This window comes from Oncorhynchus clarkii, chromosome 7 (genome assembly GCF_045791955.1).
Source record: "Oncorhynchus clarkii lewisi isolate Uvic-CL-2024 chromosome 7, UVic_Ocla_1.0, whole genome shotgun sequence".
Classification (NCBI taxonomy): Eukaryota; Metazoa; Chordata; class Actinopteri; order Salmoniformes; family Salmonidae; genus Oncorhynchus; species Oncorhynchus clarkii.
This window is the reverse complement of record NC_092153.1, coordinates 54,916,143-54,942,529: the sequence shown is the minus strand read 5'-3', so window position 1 is coordinate 54,942,529 and position 26,387 is coordinate 54,916,143. Positions and strand designations below refer to the sequence as shown.

The window sequence follows — 26,387 nt, the reverse complement described above, 5'->3', positions numbered from 1 at the left end:
TGTCCAGAAGTTATTTTCGATCTCGAAAGAGACAGTAGCAGCAACATTAAGTACAAAATAAGTTACAAACAACACAAAAAAAACTAAAAAAACACAATTAGTTAAGTAAAACGTGAGCCTTGTACTCCGGCACCATCTTGTTGTAATCATGGCTCTAAATCAGGGATCACCAACTAGATTCAGCTGCAGGCCAATCTTTTCTTATGCGGATAATTGTAGAAGCCCAAACAGATATAATATTTGACTAAAGCAGTCATTTCAAACCTTGATTACATTTGTATACAGTCTTTCTATTATGTGTGGGAATAGCTGGGAAAAGATTTAGATCACTTGGAGCTGATTTCCTGGTGTTTTTACAGTCATGTCCAACAATGAATTTGCACAGAAAACTTTGGGGGCAAAATAAAACCACCTGCAGGCTGCCAGTTGGAGAATCTTGATCTATATAAAACTGTACGTTTTCTTGAATTTGTTCTGGATTTGGAGACTGTGAAAAGACTCCTGGATGCATGTCTGGTGGGGTAAGTGTGTGTCAGTGCTGTGTGTAAGTTGACTGTGCAAACAATTTGGAATTTTCAACAAATTAATGATTCTTCTAAAAACAAGAAGTAATGCAGTCAGCCTTTCCTCTACTTTGAGCCAAGAGAGACTGGCATGCAATCCCGATCTGTTCACCGGATGTGCTACTGATCCAGTTTCTGCTGTTCTGCCTGCAGCTATGGAACCCTGACCTGTGTACTGTTCATGCTACTCTGCACCTACTGTCTCAACCTCTGAATGCTCAGTTATGAAAAGTCAACTGACAATTACTCCTGAGGTGCTGACCTGTTGCACCCTCTACAACCACTGTGATTATTATTTGACCCTGCTGGTCATCTATGAACATCTTGAAGATTGATCTGGCCTTAATGGCCATGTAATCTTATAATCTCCACCCGGCACAGCCAGAAGAGGAATGACCACCCCTCAGAGCCTGGTTCCTCTCTAGGTTTCTTCTTAGATTCCAGCCTTTCTAGGGAGGTTTTGCTAGCCACCGTGCTTCTACATCTGCATTGCTTGCTCTATGGGGCTTTAGGCTCGGTTTCTGTATAAACACTTTGTGACAACTGCTGATCTAAAAAGGGGCTTTATAAATGTATTTGATTCATAGTATTGATATTAGCCCTCTGAACACAGTGAAGAGCAAGACATGCCGCTCTGTTCTGGGCTAGCTGCAGTTTTTCTAGGTCCTTCTTTGCAGCACCTGACCATATAACTGGTCACCCCTCTCTCTGTGTCCATGGACACAAAGGCAGAATGAATCTGATTGAGTTACAGACCTGCTGACAGCCTGGTTTTGCACTAAGGTGTGTGTGGAGGTTATCTGGGGTTGAGGTCCGGGGTCCATATCTAATCTTAGAGTTAAACAATGCTGTAGCGTAAGAGCTCAGACAATGCTAGGGCTTGCCTCGTCTCGGGCCTCCCATGTAGAATTGTAGTGTGATTTGAATAAATTGTTACATGTCATTTCAGCAAGCCATGACACCCACCACCTCAGATTGTTCTGAAATAATTTATGTAGTTAGAAAGATAAGACTAGCAGGGGGAAAAACATCACCAGATTCACAGGGACTACATTACATAGGATGAAAAAGCAATACTATAAGCAGCAGCTCCATACTACTTGTCAGACAGATAACTGATACGGTATACTGGTTGTTGGGGTGGGAGTGGCACAGTGGAGGCTCCTCAGAGGAGGAAAGGAAGGACCATCCTCCTCAGTGAATTTCATAAAAATAAAAATTCTAAAACATTTAAAATAAATCCTTTTTAGATAAAACTATACTAAAAGTATTAACGTCACCAAATAATTGATTAAAACACACTGTTTTCCAATGAAGGTCAACAGTAACCTCAACAACACTCTTTAGGGTAGCACCATTGTGTAGCCGGAGGACAGCTAGCTTCCGTCCTCCTCTGGGTACATTGACTTCAATACAAAACCTAGAAGGCTCATGGCTCTCACCCCCTTCCATAGACTTACACAGTAACTATGACAACTGCCAGAGGATGTCCTCCAACCAATCAGAGCTTTTGCAGCATGAACTGATATGTTGTCCACCCAATCAAAGGATCAGAGAATGAATCTAGTACTGAAAGCATAAGCTACATCTAGCTAGCACTGCAGTGCATACAATGTGGTGAGTGTTTGACTCAAAAATAAAGGAGAAGCAAGAGAGAGTCATTTTTTAACTTTCAGTTTCACTTACTTAGCTAGCAAAGGCAGCTAGCAAAGATAGCTAGCTAGTTTTCGTTTTACTAATTTATTGCCACCGGGGCCTCACGGTGTAACTGCTAAACTTCTTACTGACTATAAACTAAACGTTACTGTATGATTGAAGCGGGTTTACTAACTCCTTAGTTCTGTTAGCTATGTTGACTATGACGTTACTTTAGCTAATATGGCAACAACGATGTAGGCTGTGTGTAGCGGTTTTGATATGGTTTGGCTTGGAAAGTTTTTTTGCCTGGTCACATACAGCTGATGTGTTGTGCATTGAAGTCCAGAAGTAAAGGGAAAAGGTGAGGGGAGGAGAGAAGGGAATACAACGTGGCTGCTATGTAAGTAACCTGTACTATGTGATCAGGGATTTATTCATTACGATTCTGTTGAAAAACATTTCTTAAAACGGAAGCAAACACAACGAAATGGGGATAAACATACCTGAATTTGTCCAATTTAAACTCTGTTGGACTAAAAATGTTGCAAGGGGAAATTGTATGGGTCACGGTTAGTCCATGTGTCACTCACTGTCTGTCACTTCAAATTCTTGACCTGTGTGCAACTACTTTGTAAATGTTTATTCATAGGCTTGGTTGTAGCAACCTCATGATGGGTATAGGGAAAATTTGAGTATCATGTAGTAGCCTAAACCTATGGATGTTACGTTGAACTGGTTGAATGAAATATGAATGACAGTCATCCAATACGCCGTAATAGAAATAACATTTCTAAAATCCTCCTTCCTCATCATAAACGTCACCGACCGCCACTGGATTGGCGTGAGTTGTAGTGGGGTCCATGGGTGGCATTTGATCATTTTATTGGATTCCTCATGTTTTACCTGTTGTTAGGAATAATGATGTTCCAAATCGGATGTTTGGTACTATATGTATTGAAGATGATATGAATCTTATAATTTAAAATGTAGGTGCAATCAATTAGGCATAATTTCTCAGACTTCAAATTAAATTAACATGGCTCATAGGTTATCTGTGGTCAGGTCTATGGAAGTCCTAAAACTATGCTGTGTTATGATAGGCTGCAGTCAGCTGAACTACTGGTAAATGCAGTAGCTTGGGACTGTCATGACATCATACACGACTAAACTGGAGAACATATTTAAAAAGGAACAATTCAAAACATTTACATACATTTAGGACAGTATTGCAGTTAAACAGAGTTAGCATTTTTCTAAAGTGCAGCAACAAAATACTTCTCCAAGACTGTTGTAGTGAAGTTCAAATGGAATGGAAACTCTGAAACAGGTGAAAGCCACTTCCACTACATTGCGTTCACCAATCCAGTCATGTTGAGATCAGTGATTACTTCTAGGAAAGGAGGAAGGATGAAAGCGGATGGAGGAAAGGGAGGGAGCATGTCTAAACCTCAGAGATAAGATCAGCACTGAATCTGAGCTGTGACACCTCTGAAATCGAACTCTTCCCATGAGGCACTAAAAAGTCGACACAAAAGATTCAGTTACCAAACATGTTGTAACTTGTAAACCCAACATCTCACCCCGGGGCATCTGCAATGCAAAGGCATTCGGTTGTTCTCCCTCCATCTTTAGTTTGCTCAGTGTCGTCTTTGTTGTTTTCCAAACATGGTCTGAAAGGGACCGGGGGAGGGGGGGGGGGGGGGGGGGGGGGGGGGGGGGGGGGGGGGGGCTTCTAGAGAGAGCACTGAGCCAGTATCATAACAGCACACGATGGCTGATCAAGTGAACTCTGAGACTGACAGCTCTATAGACAAAAGCTCTGCAGGGACTCCTCTGGGTAGAGAGAGAGACACTCAAACACAGAACTAACTTGACACACATCTCCTGCTGGAAGAAACATTTCCAAACTGTTTAAAGTTGTGTTAAATTGTCCTGAGCCTTTAAATATCTCAGGCTGGATACAATCAAACCTGCTTTAGGAATGTTTAAATGCTCTGGCAAAGATAGCATGTTGACCTGCAGTTATTCTGCAGCTCAGAGTGGTTGGTTCCCTTATGCCCGTGGGCCTTGCACAGTGGCAAGTGAGGCTGGCGATGCCAACATTAAAGCCTGAACGGTGGCTGGGACACAACCCTTAACAGGTGCACCATAGCACAGGTGCATACACTTAGTGGGACTCTAGTCCCATGGTCTTCCCTGGGGGAATGAAGTTATGAAACCCCTGTAGAGCCATTCACTCTACCTAATGTTTCATATCTCTTTATTACACAGTCATACGCTTCAGTTGGTGCTACTGTTAATATGTAATAATGGCAATAACTTCACGCTAAATTGTATTTTGTGTTGCTGGTTCATCTGAATCCCAAACAAAACAAAAAAGGTAATTGTTCATTAACAATTTTACCATGAAATGTCTATATTTCCACACCAGCTAAACAATGCAGTACAATACATCATGATATTGTCACAAGCAAGTCGTTAATGACAACTCTGGAGAAACAAGCAGTCGGTCATTTACATTTATCAATCAGAGAGAAAAGTAAAGGTTAAGGAGAGGTATCTCTTAGGCGTGGAGGTCTACAGACTTAGGAGGACCCCTCCACAGCAGAAACAGGTCATGTTGTCAGCAGGCAGGCAGGCAGGCTCTTTCTCAGCACAGGGCCACTCTGCAGACTGAATTCTCTCTGTTTCCTTCCAACACTAACTCTGTCTCTCTAGCTCCCTCCCTCTCTATGTCCCTCTAACCATCTCTTACTTCCTCCCCCCCTATTGGTCTTCATGTTTACCTCCAGTCATGGCGACAGTGCCTCTGAGTCAAACAATCCAATACTTTGCATCATCTAGGTTTTGCCCCTGTGACCTATAACATTAATGTGTGATAAGGATCAAATAGCTGGACCCACAGGTGTGGTACAGCACTGTGATGTCCAGGATCACATAACTAACAATGTCACCTTTATGCTTTATGGGGGTTTCTTGGCCGCCTGCCTGAAACGGGGACACAATAAATGAAGGAAAGAGAGGATTATCACACATTCAAATATAACACAGGAGCTGGGCTAGAAACAATATGTTAATGAAAAGAGTATATATATTTGATCTATTCACTGTTTTCTGCCCCCAAGCTGGATTTTTTAATTGACCGGAGCAACATTTGTGTGGTCACAGAGTTTAGTAAGACGATATGGTTGTATAAACTGATTCAAATAAAGATCACACTCTCCTCGGGAGCAGCAAACAGCGAGCGGACGAACATTCACTCTCCTTTCATTGGTGACACAAAATATTTAATCTGCTTCTCTCCAACCCACATAACGCAGTGGATTGACACACACACACTTACTAGAGCTGTGGATTCCACCCCACTGTGGATTCAACCCCACTGTGGATGCTGGATCTCACTGAAGATGACCATCAATTAGTATCTGGCTCGTTAAAAGGCCACCAATTAACTGAAAGACACTTTGAATCGCTCATTTAGAGATTTTCTCTGAAAAATATAGGACAAATGCCATCCCTTTAAAATAGTTAGCAAGAATATTTCAAATAGTTTAACATGGGCTAATTAACGGAGTTGAGATGAAGACCTGGATCCACAGTGGGTTCCCAGGACCATGTTCCTCTCTCAGTCCCCCTTGGCTCATAGACAGCCTCAGGCCCAGACCATGTGTCAGGTATTTAGTACACTAAGCCTTGTTGTGAGAGAACAACTCAACACATACATATGTCTGTTATGATGACCCCAACATGCGAAGCCTGCTGTGTGTCTGTCTTTACTTGATATTAGATTTTATGGAGGGAGGGGTTGGCAAGATGACAGAAACTCAATCTGATACAGTGTTGTGGATGGCATGGTTGGTTGTTTCTCTTATAGTGTTCTGCGGGACAACATTTCTCTCTCTCTCTCTCACGCACGTACGTACCCACACATACACACGCTTTCTTTCTGCCTCAGCATGGGTAGGGTCTGAAGCAGGTTTCTTGTGTTGGGTTGCTGAATGGGTCTCTGAATGGGTCTCATTAGGAACTGAGCTCTCAAGACCAGACATACAAAAGCTTTCCTACCCTTCCTCTCCTCTCCCTCCTGGCCGAACCCAGGGGGCTACCCACTGGCCACAGAATACACTCACACAGACAACAGATTAATTCAGTTAATCTCACACACACACACACAGGCCTGCTGTGAGGAGTTGTAAAGTGTGATACCGCCAGAGGAGAGGTAGCTGATGTTGAATTAGTATTGTTCTCTGTGGTTGATGGCCAGATATCATCACAAAAAGAGCAGTGTTGGGAACTCAAGGATACACCGGGAAAAACATTTTTAAATCCATGTGGAGCTCAGGGATGGCCCCAAGGCACACTGATGCCACATGTTCACTTTGTTAAAGATGCACTATGCAGAAATAACTCTGCCATTTCCTGGTTGTTAAAATTGGAATAAATTGCCTAATTTCAGTTTGTGACTCAAAACAAGCAAGTATAGCGTAGAGAATAATTGTACTAACTGCTGTGAAATACATTTTCCATAACCAAAAATATTATATTTTCAGGTGTTTAAAGCTGGTGTACAAAACTGAAAGTAAAAGAAGCAAGACTAAACTTACAGTGCATTCAGAAAGTAATCAGACCACTTCCCTTTTTCTACATTTTGTTACGTTACAGCCTTATTCTAAAATGTATTAAATATATTTTTTTCTCATCAATCTACACACAATACCTAATAATGACAGTAAAAACAGGTTGGTAGAAAGGTTTGTATTCAGACCCTTTGCTATTAAACTCGAATTTGAGCTCAGGTGCATCCTGTTTCCATTGATCATCCTTGAGATGTTGCTACAACTTGATTGGAGTCCACCTGTGGTAAATTCAATTGATTGGACATGATTTGGAAAGGCACATACCTGTCTATATAAGGTCCCACAGTTGACCGTGCATGTCAGATCAAAAACCAAGCCATGAGGTTGAAGGAATTGTCCGTAGAGCTCTGAGACAGGATTGTGTCGGGGCACAGATCTGTGGAAGGGTACCAACACATTTCTGCAGCATTAAAGGTCCCCAAGAACACAGTGGCATCCATCATTCTTAAACGGAAGAAGTTTGGAACCACCAAGACTCTTCCTAGAGCTGGCCGCCTGGCCAAACTGAGCAATCAGGGGAGAAGGTCCTTAGTCAGGGAGGTGGCCAAGAACCCGATGGTCAATCTGAGAGAGCTCCAGAGTTCCTCTGTGGAGATAGGAGAACCTTCCAGAAGGACAACCATCTCTGCAGCACTCCACCAATCAGGCCTTTGGTAGAGTGGCCAGACGGAAGCCATTTCTCAGTAAAAGGCACGACAGCCCTCTTGGAGTTTGCCAAAAGGCACCTAAAGGACTCTCAGACCACGAGAAACAAGATTCTCTGGTCTGATGAAACCAAGATTGAGCTCTTTGTCCTGAATACCAAGTGTCAGGTCTGGAGGAAACCTGCCACTATCATTACGGTGAAGCGTGGTGGTGACAGCATCATGCTGTGGGGATGTTTTTCAGCAGTAGGGACTGGGAGACTAGACAGGATTGAGGGAAATAGAAACAGAGCAAAGTACAGAGTGTTCCTTGATGAAAACCTGCTCCAGAGCACTCAGGACCTCTGACTGGGGCATAGGTTCACCTTCAAACAGGACAACGATCCTAAGCACACAGCCAAGACAATGCAGGAGTAGCTTCGGGACAAGTCTCGAATGGCCCAACCAGAGCCCAGACATTAACCTGATTGAACATCTCTGGAGAGACCTGAAAATAGCTGTACAGCGACACTCCCCATCCAACCTGACAGAGCTTGAGAGGATCTGCAGAGAAGAATGGGAGAAACTCCCCAAATATAGGTGTGCCAAGCTTGTAGCATCATACCCAAGAAGAGTCGAGGTTGTAATTGCTGCCACGGGTGCTTCAACAAAGTATTGAGTAAAGGTCTGAATACTTATAAATGTTAAATAATGAGTTTGTTATTTTTAACAAATGTGCAAACATTTCTATAAACCTGTTTTTGCTTTGTCATTATGGGCTATTGTGTGTAGATTGATGAGGGAAAAAACGACTTAATCCATTTTAGTGTACGGCTGTAATGTAACAAAATGTGGAAAAAGTCAAGGGGTATGAATACTTTCCGAATGCACTGTAAGAACGAGAAGCATAGAAATAACCCACATAGAACAGATCTACCGCTTCTTAGGCTTGTTTTTAATGACAATGAATGATCTAAAACTCACATTTATGTGAATTTGGTTGGGTTGCCCAAAAAGTTACAATTCGCAGTTTTAATTATATAAACCTACAGTTTGAGCACGCTATGCTCTCCTTTTGCGTCCTCCCTCTTCTTTCTCTGCGTCCTCCCTCTTCTTTCTCTGCGTCCTCCCTCTTCTTTCTCTGCGTCCTCCCTCTTCTTTCTCTGCGTCCTCCCTCTTCTTTCTCTGCGTCCTCCCTCTTCTTTCTCTGCGTCCTCCCTCTTCTTTCTCTGCGTCCTCTCTTCATATAAATAGGCTGATGACACAATCACACTTTTCACAAAAAGAGAGAAAGGAGAAAAAAGAAAAGGAAATAAGAGAAAGGGACTGGCTCTGGCACAGCGGCTCCTTTCTTCTGCTTTCAGAAATGCAGGTTAAAAAGCAGCCTCTTTTCATCCTCTCTCTCCATCTCTCTCAGACTCAGGAACAGGCAATGTATTGTGATGGATAGAAAAGGATACTGTGGCATTTATCAGAGAGGAGGAAAGGAAAGACAAAATATACTCCCAATCAAGAGAAAGAATAAGAGAAGGGGAAGAAAGGATGTTTATGAAGGGCCCCTTTTTGCCCAAACCCCACCCCCTCGTACCCCTTCAGGCTAACTCAGACAAAGGGGGCAGGCCCACACAATGAGCTGTCTCCTTTAGCCTCGGCACACTTTGTATCTAAGGCCCATTCAGGACCACTACTTTAGGTCACCCACGTGTTCACAGAGCATATGTGGCTGAGAAAGGGTGTGGGTGTGTGTGTGCGTGTATAGGTCCCCGTTTGCTGAGGGCCTTATAGACTGGCGGGCCATGGCTCGGAGGCGTTGTCATGGAGATTTCTTTGCGCAGTAAGGACAACATCAAGTGATTCTAAAGAAGGCACCGATGCTACATGTGGTATCGCTTGAAAATGTCGGCAATCAGACGTCTACAGCGGGTGGTCCCTAAAAGACAGCGAGCTGAAAGATTGGCACTGCTTTACACACTAACACACATCTAACCTAACAGAAAAGACAGTGAATGTGTGTGCCTCAGCCTCTCCAGAGTTTATATATCTTCAAGAGTCTCAAATCCACCCATATCACGTTTAGTATTGAGAAATTGTGAGTGAGAGAGCGAGCTGTCATTTCCATAAATTGGAAATGGGGCCGGAGGGTAGGACTGACATTTTATTGGCTCTTAACCAACCATGCTATTTTGTTTGTTTTTTTGCGTTGGTCATAACTTATTTTGTGCATAATGTTGCTGCTACTGTCTCTTATGACCGAAAAGAGCTTCTGGACATCAGAACTGGGATTACTCACTTCAAATTGGATGAAGAGTTCTTCTTCAATGAGTCGGATGGGTGGGATATACTACTACAGACACCTGACCAGGCCCAGATCCCCGTGATTCGCTGGAAAGGGAAAAGGACGTTTTGCGGAAAGAGATTGGGGTGCCTTGTGAGGATCAAGCAACGACTGACTAACCTGCTCTTGCCTTCCATCCTGCTAGCTAACGTTAAATCAGTGGAAAATAAATGGGACGAACTGAAAGCACGTGTACCCTACCAACAGGACATTAAAAACTGTAATATCTTATGTTTCACAGAGTCATGGCTGAACGACGACATTAACAACATACAACTGGCGGGTTATACACTCTATCGGCAGAACAGAACAGCAGCCTCTGGTAAGACACGGGGCGGGGGCCTATGCATATTTGTAAACAATAGCTGGTGCACGATATCTAAGGAAGTCTCAAGGTTTTGCTCACCTGAGGTAGAGGATCTCATGATAGTGTGGTCTACAGCTTATCTAACTAGAGTTTATCTGTATTTTTTGTAGCTGTCTACATACCACCACAGACCGATGCTGTCACTAAAAACGCACCCAATGAGCTGTATACCGCCATAAGCAAACAGGAAAACACTCATCCAGAGGCGGTGCTCCTAGTGACCGGGGACTTTAATGCAGAGAAACTTATATCCGTCTTACCTCATTTCTATCAGCATGTTAAATGTGCAACCAGAGGAAAACAAATTCTAGACCACCTTTACTCCACACACAGAGACACGTACAAAGCTCTCCCTCGCCCTCTATTTGGCAAATCTGATTATCCTCCGGATTCCTACAAGCAATGAAAGCAGGAAGCACCGGTGACTCAGTCTATTAAAAAAAAGTGGTCAGATGAAGCAGATGCTAAGCTACAGTACTGTTTTGCGAGCAGACTGGAATATGTTCCGGGATTCCTCTGATGGCATTGAGGAGTACACCAAATCAGTAATTGACTTCATCAATAAGTGCATCGATGACGTCGTACCCACAGTGACTGTACGTACATACCCCAACCGGAAGCCATGGATTACAGGCAACATTCGCACTGAGCTGAAGGGTAGAGCTGCCACTTTCAAGGAGCGGAACTCTAAATCAGGAAGCTTATAAGAAATCCCGCTATGCCCTCCGACGAACGATCAAACAGGCAAAGCGTCAATACAGGACTAAGATCGAATCGTACTACACCGGCTAAGACGCTCGTCTGATGTGGCAGGGCTGGCAAATTATTACAGACTACAAAGAGAAGCACAGCCGAGAGCTGCCCAGTGACACAAGCCTACCAGACGAGCTAAATAACTTCTACGCTCGCTTCGAGGCAAGTAATACTGAAACATGCATGAGAGCATCAGCTGTTCCGGACGACTGTGTGATCACGCTCTACACAGCCAATGTGAGTAAGACCTTTAAACAGGTCAACATTCACAAGGCCGCTGGGTCAGACCGATTACCAGGATGTGTACTCCGAGCATGCGCTGACCAAATGGTCTTCACTGACATTTTCAACCTCTCCCTGTCTGAGTCTGTAATACCAACATGTTTCAAGCAGACCACCAAAGTCCCTGTGCCCAAGAACACTAAGGTAACCTGCCTAAATGACTACTAAGCTTCCTGCCATCCAGGACCTCTATACCAGGTGGTGTCAGATGAAGGCCCTAAAAATGGTCAAAGACTCCAGCCACCCTAGTCATAGACTGTTCTCTCTGCTATAGCACAGCAAGTGGTACCGGAGCGTCAAGTCTAGGTCCAAGAGGCTTCTAAACAGCTTCTACAGCTTCTACCCCCAAGCCATAATACTCCTGAACAGCTAATCAAATGGCTACCCAGACTATTTGCTGCTGCTAATAATCTCTGTTATTATGTATGCATAGTCACTTTAATAACTCTACATACATGTACAAATTACCTCAACACTGGTGCCCCCCCACATTGACTCTGTACCGGTACCCCCTGTATATAGCCCCGCTATTGTTATTTACTGCTGCTCTTTAATTATTTGCTATTCTTACCTCTTACTTTTGGGGGGGGGTATTTTCTTAAAACTGCATTGTTGGTTAAGGGCTTTTAAGTAAGCATTTCATTGTAAGGGCTACTACACCTGTTGTATTTGGTGCATGTGACCAAGTAAATTTGATTTGAGAGAGTTGCAAAACTGGTTCTTCTCCTTGGACTGGGTAAAATTGGCTGAGCCAAAACCAATCTCAGTCAAATGCATGTGTGCTTGTGTGTACCGTCATGTATAGGTCAGACAGATACCGACATGAACATAAATGACTAAACAAAGCCACTGCAGTCAGAGAGTTACAAAAGCAACAAGACACGTCATAGGCTATTGATTCTGAGCCAGGGAACCCAATTAACCAATCAATCAACAAATCAATCAATTCTTAATAGGGGTGTGCACAGATAAAAATGGTTTAAAAATCAACATTCTCCTTTATGGAAACCTAGCAAATTATTGAAGGATTAACAGTTTGTTTTTAAACCAATCATGACATACGTGTTGTGTTCTCTTTTTCCAATATGTAATGTAATTCCCAATAGAACTTGATTTCTCAGAGCAGACCTTGCTTTTTTTAAAAATTGTATATAGGCTATAATCTATAGCCTAAAATAGCCAGTATTCTGGATTTACTTCTTTGCACTGTAATCTTTTGACTGTTTATAATTGGTGAAAATGGTCTCTCACTCAGGTACAGTTCAACAGTAATGATACAGCACATCATTCCTATTCAGATGTGTTTCCTGGTATATTTACCTGCTGTCCAAATCCATATTTTAAATAGAGGTGAGATAGATAGCTATGATGGATAGAAATGTAGAGATTAGAGGTCGACCGATTATTCAGAATGGCCAAATAATTAGGGCCGATATCAAGTTTTCATAACAATCGGAAATCGGTATTTTTGGGCGCCGATTTCCGATTATTAAAATATATATATATATTTTTTTAAATACCTTTTATTTAACTAGGCAAGTCAGTTAAGTACACATTCTTATTTTCAATGACTGCCTAGGAACTGTGGGTTAACTGCCTTGTTCAGGGGCAGAACGACAGACTTTCACCTTGTCAGCTTAGGGGTTCCAATCTTTGCACTCCGAGTAGGCTACCTGTAACGCGAATGCAGTAGAAGCCAAGGTAAATTGCTAGCTAGCATTAAACTTATCTTATAAAAAACAAATCAATCATAATCACTAGTTATAACTACTAATCCAGTTTAGCAGGTAATATTAACCAGGTGAAATTGTGTCATTTCTCTTGCGTTCATTGCACGCAGAGTCCGGGTATATGCAACAGTTTGGGCTGCCTGGCTCATTGCGAACTAATTTGCCAGAATTTTACGTAATTATGACATACATTGAACGTTGTGCAATGTAACAAGAATATTTAGACTTAGGGATGCCACCCTTTAGATAAAATACCGAACGGTTCCGTATTTCACTGAAAGAATAAATGTTTTGTTTTCGAAATGATAGTTTCCGGATTCGATCATATTAATGACCAAAGGCTCGTATTTCTGTGTGTTATGTTAGAATTAAGTCTGATTTGATAGAGCTGTCTGACTGAGCAGCAGCAGGCCCGTAATCATTAATTCAAACAGCACTTTTGTGCGTTTTGCCAGCAGCTCTTCGCAAGCACAGCGCTGTTTATGACTTCAAGTCTATCAGCCTAATGGCTGGTGTAACCAATGTGAAATGGCTAGCTAGTTAGCTGGGTGTGCGCTAATACTGTTTCAAACGTCACTCGCTTTTAGATTTGGAGTAGTTATTCCCCTTGCGCTGCAAGGGCCGCGGCTTTTGTAGAGCGATGGGTAACGATGCTTCGAGTGTTGTCGATGCGTTCCTGGTTCGAGCCCAGGTAGGAGCGAGGAGGGGGACGGAAGCTATACTGTGTACACTGGCAATACTGTAGTGCCTATAAGAACATCCAATAGTCAAAAGGTATATGAAATACAAATGGTATAGAGAGAAATAGCCCTATAAATACTATATTAACTACAACCTAAAACCTCTTACCTTGGAATATTGAAGTCTCATGTTAAAAGGAACCACCAACTTTCATATGTTCTCATGTTCTGAGCAAGGAACTTAAACGTTAGCTTTTTTACATGGCACAAATTACTTTCTTCTCCAACACTTTGTTTTTGCATTATTCAAACCAAATTGAACATGTTTCATTATTTATTTGAGGCTAAATTGATTTTGTTTTATATTAAGTTAAAATAAGTGTTAATTCAGTATTGTTGTAATTGTCATTATTACAATTTTTTAAATTTTTAATTATTATTATTTATTTATTTATTTTAAAAATCGGCCGATTAAATCGGCATCAGCTTTTTTGGTCCTCCAATAATCGGTATCGGCGTTGAAAAATCATAATCGGTCGACCTCTAGTAGAGATAGAGATATAGGCTGTATACAGTTCCTAAGAAATGGCAATGCACTTTTACGATTGAAAGTAGAGTATTCAACTATAAGGTGCTTTGTTTTTTGCTCTAATAGCTGTGCAGTTGAGGAACAAGCACACTTATATTTGTTTTGTTTGGAACACAACCCTGCATCCCCAGCATCACACAATTACTGCTGTTGTTGACACAATCCAAAACCGTTCTATTGACAACAATTTTGGTGTGCATAGAATTGAGTCATGCGTGCATTCAGGTGCGTGCTCCGGGGCAAATTTTCTTCACATAGGCTCATTCTGTTCAGGACAACCCAGGGTATAACGCCATGTCATCTTCTAACTGTACATCAAACATAGTGATCATAAATGTTGAAACTGTATATGACATGGTTTTATGATGTGGAAAAGTGAAGTTCACATTTGGACTCACAGGTGTTTGGCTTGCTTGTATGACATCAAAGCGCTATTTATTATAAATCCTCAACTTCTCATCTTTCAATATACGTTCCTACTAATTTATAGCATTTCCCTGACTCATAACAACAAACATTTTTGCAATGTTGCTCTGTCTGTATGCTACGTCTTGCTTGTCCTATGTTGCTCTGTATGCTATGTCTTGCTTGTCCTATGTTGCTATGTCTTGCTTGTTCTATGCTGCTATTGTCTATATTGTAATTGTTTTTAATAACCTGCCCAGGGACTGCGGTTGAAAATTAGCCGGCTGGCTAAAACCGGCACTTTTACTGAAACGTTGATTAATGTGCACTGTCCCTGTAAAAATAAAAATAAACTCAAACTCAAACTCAAAGTTGGCCAAATAGCAGGAGGAATGAGGGCAACATTTTGTCAGGTGTGGTGTTCAAATTCAGAACAGCTGTCAGTCGAAACATTTTTAAAGTTGTGAAGCACAGAGCCAGAGCGCTGACATAATTTATAGCATGTTACTGTATAGCCACTTCGTTCCAAATTACGTGCTCATCAGTGCCTAAATCTGCCATTTTCAACCCATATGGGTACGAGTGTAAAGGGTTAACATCACAAAAAACAGACAAGCACACAAAGTTATTTCTTATTAGCTTTCACTGATTCCAAAAGAGATAAAAATCATTCTCCAAACAGAGAGATAAACAAATCCACTGGGTTGTGACAAACCACTATGTGACATTGACACACCTGACAGCCATAACAAACATCTGTGTCGGAGACGCCACAACAGGATACAAATATTCATGGTTAACAATAACACAAAATTATCAGAAACAAATTGAGAGTATTTTTTGACTAGGACATTTATTAATAACTTAGCCATACATTCTCCTCCATAAAGAAGTGATACAGTGAAATAGTGTATTTTGAATCTGTATATTAAGATATTGTATATTCTATCAATAAATATTTTGAATGTATTTTTACTCATTTATATATTTAGGCTTAATTTAACCAGGCCAGTCCCATTAAGACAGCAGTTTATTTTGATAGGGAGCCTGGCCCAAGAGGTAGTAGCATCACAATCATCCATACAAATACAGTACAGTGGCATTCCATTAACCACAGAACCACGTGAAGACATTTCTATTGTATTGTGTGAAATGTACTGCCTCTCCCCATTTGCGTCTTGGAAAATGCATTGTAGAGAGCAGTCTGTAATATTGTTACTTAGTCACACCAGCCACTCGTTAACTTATTGTTATAGAAAATCAAATATTTCCCTATATGTGGATGAATTTGACAAAGACTGTCTAAATTGCATTGCTTATGTTTGTGTAAACATAAACAATTCAACACTGAAAAACAATTGTATGTTGCACATTCCTTATAATTAGGCTTTTTTTTTTAAATAGACTTGTGTGAGTAGAGTCAGTCATGCATTGATGAATGAATCAAGTAAAATTCCACTGTCTGATGTGACGTCGCTCACATTACATGAACAATGAAATAGGCGAAACACATTTTAGTCAACAAAACATCCTGGAGAAATGTATTTAGATAGAGGCATGGTGAAACACACCTTGGTCCTGTAGCAGCTTGCTTTCTGCCGCAACGCCCCACCTCATGCCCTCTCTGCACTAACACACACCTGCAGCAGGTACAGGAACACACACACACACACACACACTTGTGTATTCTGAGAGGGATTAAACGTTGTTCAGCTGTGGCATGAGAAAGTCAAAGCAGCGTTCACAGCAGCTTCCGTTCTTTCTTGTTCAGACTGATTTATTACCGTGAGTGAATAGCTCCTTATAGCTGAAGACGCCACGGACTTAAAACACCACTATAGGACTGTTGAATGTACACCCACGGTTCACACCAAGGTAAAGAATTGTAAAGAACTTTGAGGTATATGACTCCTACTACCATTAAGTATTATTTAATAACACTACACCTGTGCTCAGAAAGCTGTCTAAAATACATTAGACTGTATTTTAGACTGTTATAAATGTGACATTATGCTATATTTATAAGACTGGCACAAAATGTAACAGAAAGACACCACACAGATGAGATGACTGGAAAACAGCTAAATCAATAAAATGTCACAGGCAAACCAAAATGTTCAATAGAATTACTGAAACTTTAGGCTAACAAAATAAAAAAGTTCAGTATGCCACAAACAAGATGTTACTGCCTTAGTTAAAACTTCATAACGTTGCAAATTGAAAACCCTGTTACAGATTGTAACCTCAGTTCTCATTTTGGATCAAACTTATTTTTCAGTAATTTTACTTTATAATATTGTATATTAATGACTGAAGTGGAATCGGTTTGGTAGAAAGGAGTCTTACCTTGAAATGTCAGAGAGGCTGATATGCAAGGCAGCAGGTAAGATATGTGTTCTCTAGTCTCGGACTGAGATTACAACTGACTGACTGTCTCTTAACTGTGTCTATGGTCTCACTGCGTCTCTACTGATTGAGCTCTATGAGCAATGCTGAGTCTGAGACATCCTCTATGTTTCCCCCAATAAGGTACCACCGAGACAACAACAAGTGGAGACTGTTTGTGTGTGTGTATGTGGGTGCATGAGATAGTGGGAGGGAGGAGTCAGAGGTCCATCAAAAGTCAATGATCTGCTAACTCTCCTCCATAGCATGAAGTCTGCATCGACCAATCAGTGGAACAAAACACTAAACTGGGTTTACTCATGACACAAAACCAGCCTGTGTTATTTTCAGTGTTAGGACATCTCCTACTGAAGTGATGTGGTGCATTTCACAGTTATGTACAAAGATCAAGTAACTCATGAAATCAAAGTATATTATAAAATATTACCTCAAGATCTCTTTAAATCATATCATGCCTCAAGAAGGAAAGAGCCCATTCCATGAGAACTTTCTCTCTCACAAACACAGGGATGGTGTATAAAGCCATTTTCTTCCATTGCATGCCTCTCTAACCTGGTTGGACCTGTACTAACACACTTAGTCAACTTTAGTCAATGATTACTGGTCTCTTTGTCAATATTCTATCATTTTTGTCCGGTCAAAGAGAAAAAGGCCAGTCTGGCTCATTAATCTTGTTATCCAAAAGGAGACAACATGCAGTAACATTTCCCCACAGGCCTTTCACTCCCCTCATTATAGACAAGAACACGGCTTATCAATCTACCCTGTGACACCCTTCCCACAACATCCCTGACAGATACGCACACTAAATCTTTTAAAAAGTGGTCTAAGAGGAGCTTTAAAACATCCAGTTATCTTGCCAAGGACTATATAAAATGTTAATTTTTGTATTCAGTTTTGATTATAAATTATTTTTTTAAAGTTTCATCTGTTTTACTTCATTTCTACCAGCATGTCACATGTGCAACCAGAGGGAAAAAAACTCCAGACCACCTTTACTCCACACACAGAGAAACATACAAAGCTCTCCCTCGCCCTCCATTTGACAAATCTGACCAAAATGATATCTTCCCGATTCCTGCTTACAAGCAAAAACTAAAGCAGGAAGTACCAGTGTCTCGCTTAATACGGAAGTGTTCAGATGACGCGGATGCTACGCTACAGGACTGTTTCGCTAGCGCAGACCAGAATATGTTCCGGGATTCATCCAATTGCATTGAGGAATTGGATCAATAAGTGCATCATCAATAAGTGCATCGACGACGACGTCCCCACAGTGACCGTTGGTACCCCAACCAGAAACCATGAACTACAGGCAACATCCGGACCGAGCTAAAGGCTAGAGCTGCCGCTTTCATGGAGCGGGACACTAATCTGGACACTAACAAGAAATCCAGCTATGCCCTCCAATGAACCATCTGTCAATACAGGACTAAGATTGAATCCTACTACACCGGCTCTGACACTCGTCGGATGTTTATTTTACCTTTATTTAACTAGGCAAGTCAGTTAAGAACAAATTCTTATTTTCAACGCCTGTTCAGGGGCAGAACGACAGATTTGTACCTTGTCAGCTCGGGGGTTTGAACTTGCAACCGTCCGGTTACTAGTCCAACGCTCTAACCACTAGGCTACCCTGCCGCCCCAGGCTTCCCTGCCAGATTTGGCAGGGCTTGCAAACTATTGCAAACTACAAAGGGAAACCCGGTGGCGAACTGCCCAGTGATGCGAGCCTACCAGATGAGCGAAATGCCTTTCATGCTCACTTCGAGGCAAGCAACACTGAAGCATGCATGAGAGCACCAGCTGTTCTGGATGACTGTGAGATCACCCTCTCTGTAGCCGATGTGAGCAAGACCTTTAAACAGGTCTTGCTCAAAAGCCCACGGGCCAGAAGGATTACCAGGACCGGTACTTACGAGCATGCGCGAACCAACTGGCAAGTGTCTTCGCTGACCTTTTCAACCTCTCTCTGACCGAGTCGGTAATACCTACATGTTTCAAGCAGACCAACATAGTCCCTGTGCCTAAGAAAGCAAAGGTAACCTCCCTAAATAACTACCACCCCATAGCACTCACATTGGTAACCATGAAGTGCTTTGAAAGGCTGGACATGGCTCACATCAACACCATCAACACCATCATACCGGAAACCCTAGACCCACTACAATTAGCATACAGCCCCAACAGATCATGCAATCTCAATGGCACTCCACACTGCCTATTCACACCTGACAATCACAGGTGATAAAGGTAGGCAACAACACATCTGCCACGCTGACCTCAACACTGGGGCCCGTCAGGGGTGCATGCTTAGTCCCCTCCTGTACTCCGTGGCCAAGCATGACTCCAACACCATTATTAAGTTTGCTGAAGACACAACAGTGGTAGGCCTGGTCACCGGCAACAATGAGACAGCCTTTTTTATTTAACCTTTATTTAACCAGGTAGGCCAGATGAGAACAAATTCTCATTTACATCTGCAACCTGGCCAAGATAAAACAAAGCAGTGCGACAAAAACACAGATTTACACATAGGATAAACAAACGTACAGTCAGTAACACAATAGAAAACTATGTACAGTGTGTGCAAATGTAGTAAGATTAGGGAGGCAATAAATAGGTCAGTGGCGACACTGGAGTGAATAGAAGATGTGCAAGTAGAGATACTGGGGTGCAAAAGAGCAAATAAAATAAATAACAATATGGAGATGAGGTAGTTGGTTGTGCTATTTACAGATGGGATGTGTACAGGTACAGTGATCGGTAAGCTGCTCTGACAGCTGATGAGTAAAGTTAGAGAGGGAGATATAAGTCTCCAGCTTCAGTGATTTTTGCAATTTGTTCCAGTCATTGGCAGCAGTGAACTGGAAGGAAAGGCAGCCAAAATAGTTGTTGGCTTTGGGGATGACCAATGAAATATACCTGCGTGCTATGGGTGGGTGTTGCTATGGAGACCAGTGACCTGAGATAAGGTGGGGCTTTACCTAGCAAAGACTTATAGATGACCTGGAGCCAGTGGGTTTGGCGATGAATATGAAGCGAGTGCCAGCCAACGAGAGCATACAGGTCGCAGTGGTGGGCAGCATATGGGGCTTTGGTGACAAAACGGATGGCACTATGACAGCAAATTGGATGTTGTCTGAGTAGAGTGTTGGAGGCTATTTTGTAAATGACATCGCCGAAGTCAAGGACTGGTAGGATAGTACGTTTTAAGAGGGTATGTTTGGCAGCATGAGTGAAGGAGGCTTTGTTGCGAAATAGGAAGACGATTCTATATTTAATTAGAGATGCTTAATGTGAGTCTGGAAGGAGAATTTACGGTCTAACCAGACACCTTGGAATTTGTAGTTGTCCACATATTCTTAGTCAGAACCGTCCAGAGTAGTGATGCTATGCGGGCGGGCGGGAGTGTTGTATAGCATTGAAGCTCGTCTGGAGGTTTGTTAGCACAGTGCCCAAAGAAGGACCAGATGCATACAGAATGGTGTCGTCTGCGTAGAGGTGGATCAAAGAATCACCAGCAGCAAGAGCATATCATTGACATATACAGAGAAGAGAGTCGGCCCGAGAATTGAACCCTGTGGCACCCCCATAGACACTGCCAGAGGTCCGGACAATAGGCCCTCCGATTTGACACACTGAACTCTGTCTGAGAAGTAGTTGGTGAACCAGACGAGGCAGTCATTTGAGAAACTAAGGCTATTGAGTCGGCCGATAAGAATGCAGTGATTGACAGAGTCGAATGCCTTGGCCAGGTCAATGAAGACGGCTGCAGAGTACTGTCTTTTATCGATAGCGGTGATGTACTGGGCCATACGCACTATCCTCTGACTTGGTATCCATGTATATAGCCTCGTTATTTTATTTTTTACTTTAGTTTATTTTGTAAATATTTTCTGAACTATTTCTTGAAATGTATTGTTGGTTAAGGGATTGTAAGTAATCATTTCATGGTGAGGTCTACACCTTTTGTATTCGGCATGTGACTAATAGATTCCTTGTTATGCTTCATGACTTGACGATCCAAGAGCACAATACATTTGAAGGATCAAAGCGACCAATCACTTTATTTAATTGGTCTGAAACACACAGACACAAACAGGAGGAGCATACACACACAAAATCACACACACTTCTGTCTCCATTGTGGTGCGTCTCTGTGGACCCCTGGTTCAATAGGACAGGGAGAACAATGCAGACTGCAACAGAAGAGGTCAGAGGAAGACAGAGGAAAACCTTTGTCTGCTCTGCTGCCCTTATGGAGCTGTCTGGTGTAGGCCCATCGGAAATGGGGCACACACACAAGTACACACACAAACCACACACAAAGGCAACAAAACACACACACACAAACACACAAAGAAAACCCATAAATACTGCCCTTGGGTTCTTGGTATTTGCAAATTGGAATGAAGTGGAGCAGAAACCTATATACTTCCTGACCAAAGTATGTGGACACCTGCTCGTAGAACATCTCATTCCAAAATCATGGGCATTAATATTGAGTTGGTCCCCCTTTGCTGTAATAACAGCCTCCACTCTTCTGGGAAGGCTTTCCACTAGATGTTGGAACATTGCTGCTATAACTGCCTCCACTCGTCTGGGAAGGCTTTCCACTAGATGTTGGAACATTGCTAAAGGGACTTGCTTCCATTCAGCCACAAGAGCATTAGTGAGGTTGGGCACTGATGTTGGGCGATTAGGCCTGGCCCACGGTTGGCGTTCCAATTCATCCTAAAGGTGTTCAATGTGATTGATGTCAGGGCTCTGTGCAGGCCAGTCAAATTCTTCCACACCAATTGCAACAAACAATTTCTGTATGGACATCGCTTTGTGCATGAGGGCATTGTCATGCTGAAACAGGAAAGGGCCTTCCAAAACTGTTGCCACAAAGTTGTAAGCACAGAAACGTCTAGAATGTCATTGTATGCTGTAGTGTTAAGATTTCCCTTCAATGGAACTAAGGGGCCTAGCCCGAACCATGAAAAACAGCCTCACACCATTACTCCTCCTCGACTAAACTTTACATTTGGCAATATGCATTGGGGCAGGAAGCGTTCTCCTGGATTCGGCAAACCCAGATTTGTCTGTCAGACTGCCAGATGGTAAAGCATGATTCATCCCTCCAGAGAACGTGTTTCCACTGCTCCAGAGTCCAATGGAGGCAAGCTTTCCACCACAACAGCCGACGCTTGGCATTGCGCATGGTCATCTTAGGCTATCGTACAGCTGCCATGGAAACCAATTTCATGAAGTTCCCAACGAACAGTTATTGTGCTGACGTTGCTTACAGAGGCAGTTTGGAACTCAGTAGTGAGTGTTGCAACCGAGGACAGATGATTTTTATCCTCTATTCATGTCAGCACTCGGCGGTCCAGTTCTATGAGCTTGTGTGGCCTAACGCTTTGTGGCTGAGCCGTTGTTGCTCCAAGACGTTTCCACTTCTAGATAACAGCACTAACAGTTGACCGGGGCAGCTCTAGCAGAGCAGAAATGTGACGAACTGACTTGTTGGAAAGGTGTCATCCTATGATGGTGCCACGTTGAAAGTCTCTGAGCTCTTCGGTAATGCCATTCTACTGCTAATGTTTATCTATAGAGATTGCATGTCTGTGTGCTGGATTTTATATACCGGTCAGCAACGGGTTTGGCTGAAATAGCCGAATCCACTAATTTGAAGGAGTGTCCACATAAATGTATATATATACTGTATGTCACTCAACAGACCAACACTCAGAGAGCTAGCTAGGGACCCTAGAGTCAGCAGGATACATGTTAACAACAGGTTATTAATACATAGTAACTGTATTCAGCAGCTATTGAGTCTTCAACAAAGCTTTAATTAACAAGGAAGTGTAAATACTATTTCAATAGAACTTGATAGATGACTAGATTTGACTTGGAGAGAGAAAGTGCATCCAGGTCACCTCTCATCCTGTGTGAACCCATTCACCTGGAGGCACATTGCTCAGAGAGAAGGGGGTGAGAGGTTAGAGGTCAGCGGTCAGTCCTCTCCTTGTAAGAGCAGCACACACAGCTTACCAGTTACTGTGGTTAATCCCCACACTCAAACAGTGTGTCAGTGTGTTATTTTCTACCAGACCCTCTTCTGCTACTGACAGACTGTATGTCAGTCTCTTCTCTACCAGACCCTCTCTGCTACTGACATACTGTATGTCAGTCTCTTCTCTACCAGACCCTCTCTGCTACTGACATACTGTATGTCAGTCTCTTCTCTACCAGACCCTCTCTGCTACTGACATACTGTATGTCAGTGTGTTCTCTTCTCTACCAGACCCTCTCTGCTGCAGACAGACTGTGTCAGTGTGTTCTCTTCTCTACCAGACCCTCTCTGCTCTGAAAGACAACTGGAATTCAACACAGCCAATGGGGCTTGCGCAAATAAGACCCTGCATGACACACACACACTATCTCCCTTTGACACTTCTAGAAGATTTCACTGTCCGCAGTCTACTCGATAAAACTGACAGACACACAAAGAGAGAAAGGAGAGTGAATGAGACAAAACAGAGTGGGAATGAGGACGGCAAAGAAAGATAATAAGAAAGCAAGAGAAAATTGAATGAGGAATAGAGAAAGGAGATGGACAGAGAGAAAGGTCAAGGACTCCCCACTGACAGGCAGCTTTGTGTGCAGCCAGTCACTGTAAAGCCACACACACACACACACAAAATAGGTTGGCAAAGAAAGCTTTAAATCATCTGAAATTGCCAAACTTCAGACTTCTGAGTCCCATCATACACACAGTACCCAGACCTTGCTTGCTCAACGTGATATAAAACACATACACAAACACTACCCAGACCCACACTCAGAGTGACTTGCTTATACCTTGCACATTCATTGCCCATGAAGACATATCTGCAGTCTAGTGCTGTCAATCAACCTATTCCAGCCTTTAAGACTGACCACCACTAAGGATGCCACCCCTGGCTCATTTTCACCCAGGGCTATGTCCATAGTGATCTAGAAAAGCAGATTGCACGTAGATTCTACCATGGGAAGACTTCACTGAATTATGAAGAATGTTCTCTTTCCTTACCTACTACAACCAATCATCTACCACCACCAAAAGAAAGATACTTCCCGAATCTACTAATCCAAACACCTAACACCCCCCAGGAAAAATACTTTAAAGGATAAATAGGCCACGACTCACGATAAAACAGATATAATGTAAATATATTCTGTGTTTTAACGTTCGCAGCTATTCTCGGGAAAGTAGTTGATAGTTTAATTCTCATCTGGCATCGTCACTAGTTATTGCGTGCGCTGTCACCTTACAGATACGATGCTGTGACTGTTCTGCCTATTTAAAAAAAAAAAAAAAAGGACTGTCAATTTATGGCACACGCAGACTACAACTCAAGGCAAGGCGAAACGGACCTGTCTGTGTAACTTGATACATATGTCATTTCATTAGCAGGGCTACTCATGTTCGAATTTATGAAATAGAGTTTATGAAATAGAGCGCAAATATTGCCTTGTATTCGAAACACTCGCGATCCAGGATGCGCGCATGATGTTTGGGTGGAAACGCATTGGGAAACGATCCAAAAGTACACGAAGCGTATGAAATTGTATGTCCTGTCGTTAACAAGTAGCCTAGTACAGTGTGTGTGGACTCATCACACTAATCCTGGGTAAAGTGCCCCGCTCTGTTCTTTTCACTCACCACTCCTGAAGCTCGCGCGCTTTCCAAAACGTCTGTTTCTGTTTTTCCCAGGCGCTCACCGCTGATTGCTCAACGAATGCAAAGCACGAGAAGACGCGTTGTGTCGGCTTCTCTTCCGTCTACAGGAAAGACGAGGACAGGGTTACAGAAGGACCTATCGTTGCTATCAACTTCACGGTAGTTCTGCCCAACACTCACACAACCTCACCCCGCTTTCTCTCCATGACTTTCTGGTGTTTTGTTTCTAACATTCACTCTCCCTTCCACTCACCTCCCCCTTAAAGGGAAAGGACCTCTTTATCTGTCGCCACAATGGGATTGGAAGAGAAGGGATCATGAGAAAGGGCCTGGGTATCAAATCAATGGGATCATTAGACTGGAAAGAAAGGCCTTTTATGCACTCGATTCTCAATTGAAACAATAACCAAACTATCAGTAAGGTATCCCTTCCCCTACCCTCCAATATAGCACAAACAGACACACAACAAGGGTAGACCATACATTCGTGTTCGAAAGTACCTAACACTGCTCAACACAGGACTTGAACATTCATGGGAAACAGCATTCCTTATTGGAGTAAGTATTCCAAACGTTTACCTTCTTCGTGACGTTGGTCTACACTGGGTCAAAGTGTAAGTAGGACGACATCACCCTAAAGCAACCTGGTCTCAATGCATTTTGTATTATTCTTTACGTAAATCCGGGACACGCCTTTTAGTATTATATGTGTGGTATGTATTAATTTGTGGATGTCCATCACCAATTTCATATGATATGTTACGAATTACAATTTGTGTTATATGTTACGAATTTTCAAAATGTACAATACGTTACGAAGTTGCTAAAAACATCTTATAGGTTACAAATTTGCAAAACTTACAATATGTTTCGAATTCTAGCTAGGTGGCTAGGAGTCAGGTTTAACCTCTTGGATCTCTAGGGGAGCTATTTCATTTTTGGATAAAAAACGTTCCCGTTTTAAGCGCGACATTTTGTCACGAAAAGATGCTCGACTATGCATATTCTTGACAGTTTTTGAAAGAAAACACTCTGAAGTTTCAGAATCTGCAAAGATATTGTCTGTAAGTGCCCCAGAACTCATTCTACAGGCGAAACCAAGATGATGCGTCAACCAGGAAATTAGCAGAATTTCTGAAGCTCTGTTTTCCATTGTCTCCTTATATGGCTGTGATTGCGCAAGGAATGAGCCTACACTTTCTGTCGTTCCCCCAAGGTCTTAGCAGCATTGTGACGTATTTGTAGGCATATCATTGGAAGATTGACCATAAGAGACTACATTTTCCAAGTGTCCGCCTGGTGTCCTGCGTGGAATTCGGTGCGCAATTGCCAGCTGCTTGTACATTTCCATTTGTTTGAGGGGAGAAACCATGCTTCCAAGAACGATATATCAATGAAGAGATATGTGAAAAACACCTTGAGGATTGATTCTAAACAACGTTTGCCATGTTTTCAGTCGATATTATGGAGTTAATTTGGAAAAAAGTTCGCGTTTTGAGGACTGAATTTTCGTTTTTTTTTGGTAGCCAAATGTGATGTATAAAACGGAGCTATTTCTAATACACAAAGAATATTTTTGGAAAAACTGAGCATCTGCTATCTAACTGAGAGTATCCTCATTGAAAACATCAGAAGTTCTTCAAAGGTAAGTTATTTTATTTG

The 26,387-nt window shown here is 42.3% G+C and overlaps 1 protein-coding gene across 5 annotated transcripts in view; it reads right to left on the bottom strand.

The window, feature by feature from the left end:
- The window catches only part of LOC139413477 (transcription factor SOX-13-like), a 70,286-nt gene extending 45,316 nt beyond the window's left edge, over positions 1–24,970 (bottom strand). The window contains exons 1-3 of one of the 5 annotated variants that reach the window (XM_071160930.1): positions 24,916–24,970; positions 24,708–24,826; positions 8,512–8,733 (exon numbers count right to left, since the gene is read on the bottom strand). The gene's annotated coding sequence lies outside the window, so the exon portion shown is untranslated. The other 4 variants (XM_071160928.1, XM_071160929.1, XM_071160932.1 and 1 more) reach the window with 4 other exon arrangements.
- Positions 24,971–26,387: the final 1,417 nt, after the last annotated feature.